The sequence below is a fragment of the Rhagoletis pomonella genome, unplaced genomic scaffold (assembly GCF_013731165.1).
Source record: "Rhagoletis pomonella isolate Grant_MI unplaced genomic scaffold, Rhpom_1.0 Rhpom_scaffold_00003, whole genome shotgun sequence".
NCBI classification, from domain to species: Eukaryota; Metazoa; Arthropoda; class Insecta; order Diptera; family Tephritidae; genus Rhagoletis; species Rhagoletis pomonella.
The window spans coordinates 16,355,222-16,366,114 of NW_023458557.1; positions in this window are offsets into that span (position 1 = coordinate 16,355,222).

The window sequence follows — 10,893 nt, forward strand, 5'->3', positions numbered from 1 at the left end:
ATGTGGAACCTGGGCTCGTAGTGAGCAGGAGAGAGCGGAGTGTTTTTTCACACCATTTATCCCTTTCTCCATAAAAATAGTTTTCTCACCTTTCCGAAAACTACCGCTAAATGGTAATCAGGGGTGGTTTCATCCCTATTTCAAACATCTTCGATAAACTTATATATTTATATGTGAGCGGTATCACGCCCGTTTTCTAAGGTTCCGTAATAATGTCACTTATTTTCAAGGGATTGTGGTTAGTATCCATTTTGTGTAAATTAGCGTCCTCAAGTTTCGAAGTTTCAAGCGATTCTGAACTTTCCCGTTATATAAAAGTGGGCGCAATTTTAGTCCGATTTCAATAATTTTCAGCATTTTGCTTTTATGCGGAAAACACAATAATCGTTTCGAGTTTGGTACAATTTGCTTGAACGGTTACAGAGATACACATATGTAGTCATAAGTGGGCGATGCCACGTCCATTTTCCAAAATTTTATCATAAACGTATTTCTTGGTAAAGAGTTATTGTAAACCTCCATTTTGAATAAATTAGCTTCGGTATTTACAGCTTTATCGAAGATGTCGTATCTCTCTAAATTACCGTTATATGGGATATGCCAAGTTTGGGGGACATTGGTGAAGCGGTTACCGAGATATACACATGTAATCATAAGTGGGCGTGGCTACGCCCATTTTCCAAAAATTTAATATATTCTTATTTTCCGTCTAAAAATCATTGTAAACATCAATTTTGAGTGAACTATCTCATTCTCATTGTGATAGTGTGTGTCGTAGTAAACTTAATGTTTTGTATTATAATATCGTGAGATACGTTTACTGTAAAAACAAATTGCATCGGTATCTTTTGACGCATTGCTTAAATTTAAATGTTTAGTGTTACTTCTGAAGACCATTTCTACCCAGGAACCCAGATATCTCAAAGATCGACTTCTGTTTTCAAAATCTTGCCATTCGCTAAACTTAGTCCCAATGAAATACAGTTGATTGGTGACTGTACGTCAAGATTTTGTGTTCTCTGTCCGTATTTGGAATAATTTACCCCCAAAAATTAAGGGTATAAAAGAGAACTTGCGCTTCAGACATGAATTACTTCGTTAATTTGCCGAATATTGATGAATATGCTCAAATAATTTCTCATTTATTCAACTAATTCCAAGTAATCCCTACTACTACTACTACTATTTTTATACCCGAGCGCACTTGTGCACAAAGGTATTATAACTTTGTTCACGTAACGGTTGTTTGTAGCAGGAAAAACGAATCGAGATAGATATAGACAAATGTATCATTAATGATCAGGATGAAAAGAGAAATCGATTAAGCGGTGACTGTCTGTCCGTCCGTCCGTATGTGCACACGATAACTCGAGTAAAAATTAAGATCTCTTAACGAAACTTGGTACGTATACTTCTTTCGGGCGTAGGACGGATGGTGTTGAAAATGGGCAAAATCGGACAATAACCACGCCTACCTCCCATATAACGGTAATTTTTAGAAATACGAAAACTGCGATATTTTAGTAACTACTAAAAATTATTCACTAAAAATTGATATTTACAATAATTTTAAGACGAAAAATAAGAATATTATAAATTTTTGGAAAATGGGCATGACCACGCCCACTTATGGTTACATGTGTATATCTTGGTAACCGCTGCACAAATTTCTTCCAAACTTGGCAAAGTGGAGTGTGATTGACTGCCAACCTGTGCGGACGTGTTTTTTTATCGCTCCGCCGAGAAATTATTAATAATTCACGTAAAGCAAAGAAAAAAAAACAGAACCAATGCGAAAAGACAATACTAGGCATAAATAAGCTTTCTGCTTATTTGCCTATAATTATAAATTACTTCTTCAGAATTTTCGCAATGCCGCGAGAAATTCAAATAAATGTGCCAACATACAATAAAATAAAAGCAGCTCCGGCCCCACCGCGCTTACCGAATAGTAGTGAAACAAGCACCAAGTGCAGTGAAATAAACCTTGCCGTAACAGAAGCTGACCAAAAGCATTCAGCTGATCGACGAAATGCTTACTTTTCGTTCGTTTCCCCCACAAACAATGCTGATCGCGATAAATCGTTCTCTCCCTCCCCCAAACACCTTGGCATGCACAGTCGCCAATGTCTCTGGTAGACCAAGTTGTTCTAACGCAACAACAAAGCACTAGCTAAAACTGGCTACACACGACGAACATCTGCGCGCACATATGCGCCAACATGCTCGCTGTCGTTTGCTACAGACGACGAGCGGCTCATAAGTGATTTTGTACTCAAAGCGTAAACATGGAAAGGAAAGACGCGGATGATGCAATTGCAATGCTTTTAACTTAAGTTTTTTATTTATGTGTTACTTAAATTTATTTATATTTTACTTGTATGTACGTAAATACATATACTTATAGTAATTTAGCCTCATTTATAAAAAATTCAATTAAATAACATGGCTTGGATGCATTTATCCGCCGATGTCCACACTTCAAGCATCAACACAAAATGAGGTTGTTGTTTTTATTTCCAATGCGGTGCTCGCAAACCGCCCTACAAACGACGAACATGACCCGCAAGCCGCGCATGTGCGCGGATATGTTCGTCGTGTGTAGCCACTGTTAGCAACAAGCACAGTAACAACGCAGCTCTCACAACGACGACTACAACCACGGCTTCAGCAATGACAGCGGTTTCACAACGCAGTTCACCCACACCTGCACAAACGGAAATTTCGGCACCAGCCCAAGCCAAGCAACGCAGCTCAGCGCAAGTTGACCTACTTAATCCAACAACCCGTACATTGACTCAAACGGGTATTGATAGGTATATACAAGTCAAACGAAAATTAAGCCCACAGCAGCAAAAAATTGCAAACCCATCAAAAATTGCAAAAACGAAAACCACTGACATTAACCCTCTACTGGGAAATAAGTTTGCGATTCTGGACAATGAATGTGACAAAGAGCCGAATGAACTTTTCTAAAGCCAAACCCAAACCGCCCCAATTTATTTACGAGAGCAAAACTGTAGTGAGCTCGTGAATAAATTAACTCAGCTTATTGGAGACAATACGTTCCACGTAACATCAGTTACCAAGGGCAATATTAAAGAGACCAAACTTCAGATTCTAACTGAAGAAAATTACCGGTTGGTAACCAAACAGCTTAATGAAGATAAGAAAAACTTCTATACGTACCAGCTCAAAAGCAGCAAAGGACTGCAAGTAGTAATAAAAGGTATAGAATCAAGTGTACTCATTGCTGATATCGCTCATGCTCTATAGAAGGCAGGATTTTCTGTTAAAAATGTTGTCAATATTATCAACGGAGCAAAAATCGCTGAGCCTATGTTTAAGGTAGAACTTAAGCCAGAAACAAAGCCAATGAGTAAAAACGCAGTGCACCCAATCTATAATCTACGATACCTTCTACACCGAAGAATAACAGTGGAGGAGCCGCACAAGCGAAACGGTCCCGTACAGTGCACAAATTGTCAAGAATTTGGGCACACCAGAACATACTGTACCTTGCACCCAGTGTGTGTTGCCACGCTTCCCCTTCTTGCAAGGCTGTAAAGAAATGCAGTAATTGCGGAGGTAACCACACCGCCAATTATAGGGGATAACCTGTATACAAAGGCTTAAAGTCTCGCATGAATCAGCGCAACACAGCCGTACGCTCTTCCACCACTCCAACTAGCTCTCATACATACCAACACCTCACGCCATCAACCACTACACCAGGAGCCTTTTTTGTCAATGCGCAGCGAGTTCCCAACGTTTCTTTTGCCGACGCGTTAAAACTACAAACGCAGCCAAGCACGGCGAAATCAAACTCCAATCAAGAAACATTTGCAAATATTCAAAGGAATAATACTGAACAAATGCAGTCGAACCCCCCTACTTGTGGCATAGAAGGAATGATATTGAATCTTACTCATTGTATGACTCAATTCATGTCTACTATGCAAAATATGATTCAAGACCTCATAAAGGCTCCAAACCAATTGTTGCAAATTTTAGTGAATAAAAAATGAGTGAATTGAAAATTTGCTTATGGAATGCTAACGGTGTAAACCAGCGTAGATTAGAACTCAGTCAATTTCTCACTGAATACAACATAGATGTTATGCTACTGTCCGAGACACATTTAACAAATAAATATAATTTCTCCATACCTGGATACAAATTCTATGCCAGATGGTAAAGCTCATGGAGGCACATCGGTGCTGATTAGAAATCGTCTAAAGCACACTATTCTAGAGTCAAAAGCAACAGCCTGTCTGCAAGCAACTACCATATGCTTACGAAACCGCGACCGAAACTTGAATCTATCGGCTATTTATTGCCCACCGCGATTTTTAATTTCTGAAAATGACTTTAAAGATTTCTTTGATAGCCTGGGTAATAGATTTCTGGCAGGAGGCGACTTCAACGCAAAGCATACTTACTGGGGATCACGCCTTATTAACCCAAAAGGGCGGCAGCTATACAATACCATTATAATCAGGCACAATAGACTAGAGGTCACATCTCCTGGTAAACCTATTTACTGGCCTACCGATATAAAGAAGATACCAGACCTAATAGATTTCGCAATTACAAGAAACATATACAGAAATAACATAACAACAGAAACTCTACCGGAACTATTATCCGATCACTCCCCTATATTAATAAAACTATATGAACAGACCCAAAATATCGAAATTGAGTCTCGTCTAACTTCTAATAACACCAACTGGCTTAAATATAAAAAGTACATCAGTAGTCACCTTAAATTAAACGCTGCACTTAACAGCGAGCGTGATATAGACTCCCTTGTTGAACATTTTAAAGAAACCTTTATTTCAGCCGCTGGCCTGGCAACACCAAATCAAGTCCAAGTACCACCTACGCATACATCAGTTACAAATACCGAAATAGAAAAACTTGTGGCAGAAAAGCGGCGCCTAAGAAGACGGTGGCAGAGCCATCGCACACCAACCTCACAGCTACTATATAAAGCTGCCAGTAGAAAACTGAAACAAGCACTCAAACGTGCAGAGGATCGCAACTTGCAAAAGTACATTAAGAAGCTTTCTCCGAATTCTACTGAAAGATACTCTCTATGGAAATCGCTAAAATACTTCAAACCACCAGTGGCTACAGAAATGCCAATTAGGAACCAATGTGGAACCTGGGCTCGTAGTGAGCAGGAGAGAGCCGAGTGTTTTACACGCCATTTAAAGAATGTGTTTCAGCCAAACTGTCCAACGAACAACTTCAGGCTGCCACGGCTAACCAAAAATACAAATGAGCTATACACACCTATCAAGACCAACTCTTTAGAAGTAAAAGCTATAGTAAAGTAGCTTAATCCAAAGAAATCGCCGGGTGCTGATTTTATAACTCCGAAAATGCTAATAGAGCTACCGAATGTTGCACTAGCAATTCTTTCTGACCTTTTCAACGCTATCCTCAAATTCGGTTACTTTCCGGAATCATGGAAAAGGTTGAAGATAATCATGATAGCCAAACCTGGAAAAGACGCAACACAGCCGTCCTCATACAGACCAATAAGCTTACTGCCCTGTCTTTCCAAAGTATTCCAAAAAGTACTCCTATCAAAGATATCTCCCTTTCTCCATTAACGCAATTTAATACCAGCACACCAATTTGGCTTCCGAGAAAAACACGGCACAATTGAACAAGTTAATCGAATTACAAATGAAATCAGAAGGGCATTTGAGCTCAGAGAGTACTGCTCTGCAGCTTTTCTCGATGTGGCACAAGCATTCGACAAAGTGTGGCACGACGGTCTTATATATAAAATTAAAAAAGTTTTGCCGCCGGAACTCCACAAAATATTTGAATCATACATAACTAACAGAAAATTTGCTGTTAAAGTATCTAATTTCACTTCAGAAGACATGTCGATAACGGCTGGCGTTCCTCAAGGTAGTGTACTCGGGCCTATGCTGTATATCATCTACACTTCAGATATTCCAATTAGCAAGAATATACTCACATCCACCTTCGCTGATGATACCGCCTAAGTAAGTCGTAATAAATGTCCCAACAGAGCTTCAAGAGTACTAGAGGAACATTTACTACGCATAGAAGAATGGCTGGCAAACTGGCGCATAAAAGTCAACGAACAGAAGAGTAAACATACAACATTTTCACTCAGACCGCAAGTAAGCCCCCCAATCAAATTAAATAATGTCCATATTCCACAAGCCAATGAGGTGACATATCTAGTAATACACTTGGATAGGAGACTAACTTGGCGCAAACACATATCAACCAAGATTACACAAAGGAAGCTAAAGTCAGCTAGCGTGAACTGGCTTATAAACAGTAAATCAAAACTGAAACTAGATTATAAAGTACTTGTATACAGTGATTAAGCCTATATGGATGTATGGTATTCAACTGTGGGGTACGACCTGTGCAACCAACATTGACAGGATCCAAAGATTCCAGTCTAAAACGCTAAGGGCCTTAACGGGAGTACCGCGGTATGTCCGAAATGAAAATATACATAGAGACCTTGGTATACCGATGGTTAAATCTGTAATCGACAGCAGCAGAGAAAAATACAAAATAAAACTGCGTAACCACCCAAATCCACTGGCAAGTGGCCTGTGCAACACAACAAATATAACACGCCTGCGAAGAAGAGATCTACCAGCCTTTAATTGAGCGACGTTAAACCAACAGGGCTCAACCCCAGGGTTTGAGCTACATTATTGTAAAATTAGACGTAAGATTTTTAAACTTGTTGTTAGGCTTAATAGATGTAAAATGCAAGTATAATTAAAAAAAAAAAAAAAACTTGGCAAAGTTACTAATTCTATCTAATACTTTCGGAAAGGTGAAAAACATATATTTAATATTTGCGCCGGGTATTTAATGTTCGGCTCCTCCCGAACTTAGACTTTCTTACTTGTTTTCTCTAATACCTTCTACAACTCAGTCTTTTACTTACATCGTATTTTATTTATTTTTCTCTTTCTTTTTTAATCTTATTTAGATTATTTTAGAAAATGGGCGTGGTAGCGCCCACTTATAATTATTTTCATTGTTGTCATGTCCTATCGTTTGCATCACTTGCTATGTTTTTGCAATAGTGTGTACTGTCGAGAAGTTTGATTTTCTTGTTGGTAGCGTGAATTTGGCTGACTTCTAAAACGTCAATTGCATTGCATACGTACAAAGTTTAATGTTCCATAACGCCGAACTGCAAATGGTTCACAATGTATACTTTTCCAAAACGGATCCGAAAAGTTATCGAAACGCATCGCTAGAGTAATCAGTGTATCAAAAACAAAGTTGAAGCTTCGTTTGTTTTTGGTTACCATTGGTGTTCTAAAAATGCAAAGTTCCGAAACGGTGATCATTGTTTCATTAAATATTTAAAATATGCGATGTATATGGTTACAAGGTTTCGCAACTCTGCATATGTAAACAGTATCCAAACAATGTGTTGGCACGTTTTGGAAGACAGCCTTCAATATCCTAGGGAAAGACGATGCTGGTTTTGTTGAGTCGCTGTTCAGACACCAAAACTTTTGTTGTGGAAACTCGAAGCTTGAAGGGCAGAGAGCGACGAGGAAAGGGGACGGGTACCGAGTCACCCGTACTCGCGAAACACGCTTTGTGCTCTCGTTCTTCTTAGTAATTCAAGTTGGCGTTTCAGTGCTGACAACAACAATTGCGTACAAAGGAGTTTCTGTGTGTGAATGCAAAGGGCAACACCGAAAGTGAAATCGCCGATAATAAGCAACTCGAGTTTCCGTGTTTGAACGCAGACTGACGAACCAGATATCGTTGGTGTTTATGCCCAGCTTTCGTATTCTTTCGTGTTTTATTTTCTCAATTTTAGACGTGAGAGTTGATTCTTTCTCCTTCGTGATCTTCTGACATAAAAGGTTTTGTGTTTGGATGAACGTGTTAAACTCTGACTCACTTAGTGTGCGCTTTATTTGGTTTTCTGTGTGGTGGAAATTATTTTTTGCTTTTCGAATATTCATGTTTGTTTATTTTATTATCTATGTTCAACATTTTCCTTACTCGGGAAAATTTGTTTGTTTCTCTACTCTCTGTTGTATTTTTGAAGTGAAACTTCGTAGGCGGCGGTATCATAAAACTGAAAATGTTACATGAGTAAGAAGGGAGATTTAGTATAGGAAGGGGAAAAAAGAAAGAAAGCGACGTCTTACGGCTATACAAAGCGATAGCACAAACATCTTCAACGCGCATGCATACGAGTACCTACATGCCATGATGCAGCGAAACAAAGGTGGCGCCTTCCGTGGACCGCTATTCCTCTCTTTCTCCATTTGACAGCATCCACCCTTTCGCTGATGTCACATTATTAATTTTTCGCACTAGTGATGAATATTAAATTTTCGTATTGTACCTATTTGCCGAAAAGTTATTCCTAAAAGTAGATACACGTAACTAAAGAGTAAACATGTATTTTTATGCGCATACACTTTTGATACATCTTCCTTCTGTACCATATCAACTTTAGGATTTACATAAAACAATATTTGGCTACGTTCCAAATGTACCTAAAATAATGTGCGTATACCGATTGTACGCTGAAATTTAAGAAGCTGAGGAGTAGGTACAATTCAACCTAGTTTTACATCACTATTTCGCACCATTTGTTCGCTTCTTCCTCTTCTTCCTCAAAATTATTCTTTACACTCTCATTCACATAAGACGTCGCACCCAGTTGCTCTCAGCTCGATTGGCGCAATCTTGTATTCTATCATTCTTGCATACATGCATATGTATGTTTGAATGCACGTATGTACATATATATGTATGTACGAACTCATTTCGCATTTCAGCTCTGCCGCTACCAAGCAATATATGAATGAAGGAAACGTGCTTCGGATACCTACATCAATTCGTACATACATACATATGTACATACAAACATATCTTTGAATGGTTGTACATGTATTTGTATGTATGTACATAAGTTGGTATGTATGTACAAGTTAACAAATAATAAGTTTAGAAATACGCGGCGGCCTAATGCGCTACACGCGCAAGACATTTCTGCTGACCACGCGTCTTCCAGACTGTGTGAACGCTAAAATATTCTGCAACCCAATATGTTACACGCGCAAGACATTTTTGCAGACTACGCGTCTTCCAGACTGTAGGAGCGCTAAACAATATCACGCCACCATTGCTGCTACCGACGCCGTCCGCTGCCACTTTGTGTTGCTGGACAACGCTGCTGCCAGAAACAGCTACGTGTGTTGCAGTGACAACGCTGCTGGCAGAAACAACTACGATATTGGTTTTCAATTTGGGTTTAGTTTAGTTGGTTTTTGTAACTCAATAAAGAAGGAGCGATTCGCTCCTAAAGTAAAACGTAACGTAGTTTTCGTTAACTGCCGCCCGACGCGGTGTCCAGTTGCGTGTGAAAAAAAACTAAGTCAACCCCAAGAGGCTGCCGTTTTTGCTGAACACAATGTATTAAAAAAGGATTGCTGCTTCAGATCACAATCACACTCCCTGGATACTTGGAACCCCAGTCAAGCGTAGAAAGAACATAAGTCAACCCCAACAGGCTTGCCGTTTTTGCTGAACACAATACATTAAAAGAGGATTGCTGCTTCAGATCACACGCCCTGGATAAGAACTCAACATCCCTTAACCACGCATGAGGAAGGGAAACGCGCAACACAGAGTGGCCAGCGAGGATCCTCAGTAAGAATTCGAAACCGGACTACATCCTCCAGCTATGCGCGTCATCTATTATTTGTAAGTGAATAATGTGAATTTAGAAATACAAAAAGAAAACTCGAAAGATCAATTTAAGAAAAAAAGAGCTGATTAAATACAGATTAAAATTGTGAAATTTTTTGAACTTAAGATTAAGTAATTTATCCTAGGAAAGTTAAAATAATGCTATACATCTATAAGTGAACTAAACACTTGCTGGTAATTATAATTTAGAGGCTCGTACAGCCAATAAGTTAATAAAGCAAAAGGACCGCGATTCATAACCTTCGGGGGGATCCTCCGGTTCTTATAACAAATCAACTATCTCTGCGGATCACCACCTTCAGGGGGACCATCCAGAGATAGATAACTCAATTTAATTTTAATAATACTGGTAATCATTTAGAGGCTCGTACAGCCTATAACAAAAAAAGGACCGCGATTCGCCACCTTTGTAGGGACCCTCCGGTTCTTATAACAAATAAACTGCCTCTGCGACTTACTACCTTCGGGGGGACCCCCCAGAGATTATAAATATAAATAATTATAATTGTCTCAGTCTGATAAGTGAAATTTTTTAATAGAATTATAAACACAATACCAAATGGCCAATCCTAACAACCTTATACGCCCATCAGTTCTAGACAACCTATCGGTACCTTACGCAGGGAACCCCAACCCCAACATACCCACAAACTCTCCCGACAATGCTAACCTAACAACACCCCCACAAGGAAACGCGACACCAGAGCTAGAAGCTTTAATAACAAGGATAGTGACCAGTGTTTGCCTTTCACAAGGCATGACCTCCACAACACACCAACCCTCTAATTTATACGGACGAAGTTATCAATAGTGAATATAGAGGTATAATAAGCGAACAAGACAAAGTACCTGACGTAGTTCGCTGCGTTAGAGAATTTTCAGGGATCCCAATAGAATATAGCTCTTGGAGAAAGAGCGTCGATAGAATATTAAAATTATATGAGCCCATTAGAGGCACACCCAAATATTTCGGCATAATCAACGGTACCAGGAACAAAATAACTGTTATTGCAGATAATGTTTTGGAGCCCTTTAACCCTAGAACACACACCCACAAAATACCACGTAAACACATACCCGGGATACGTTTGTACCCGGGACCTTATTTTGCGGTTTTTTTAA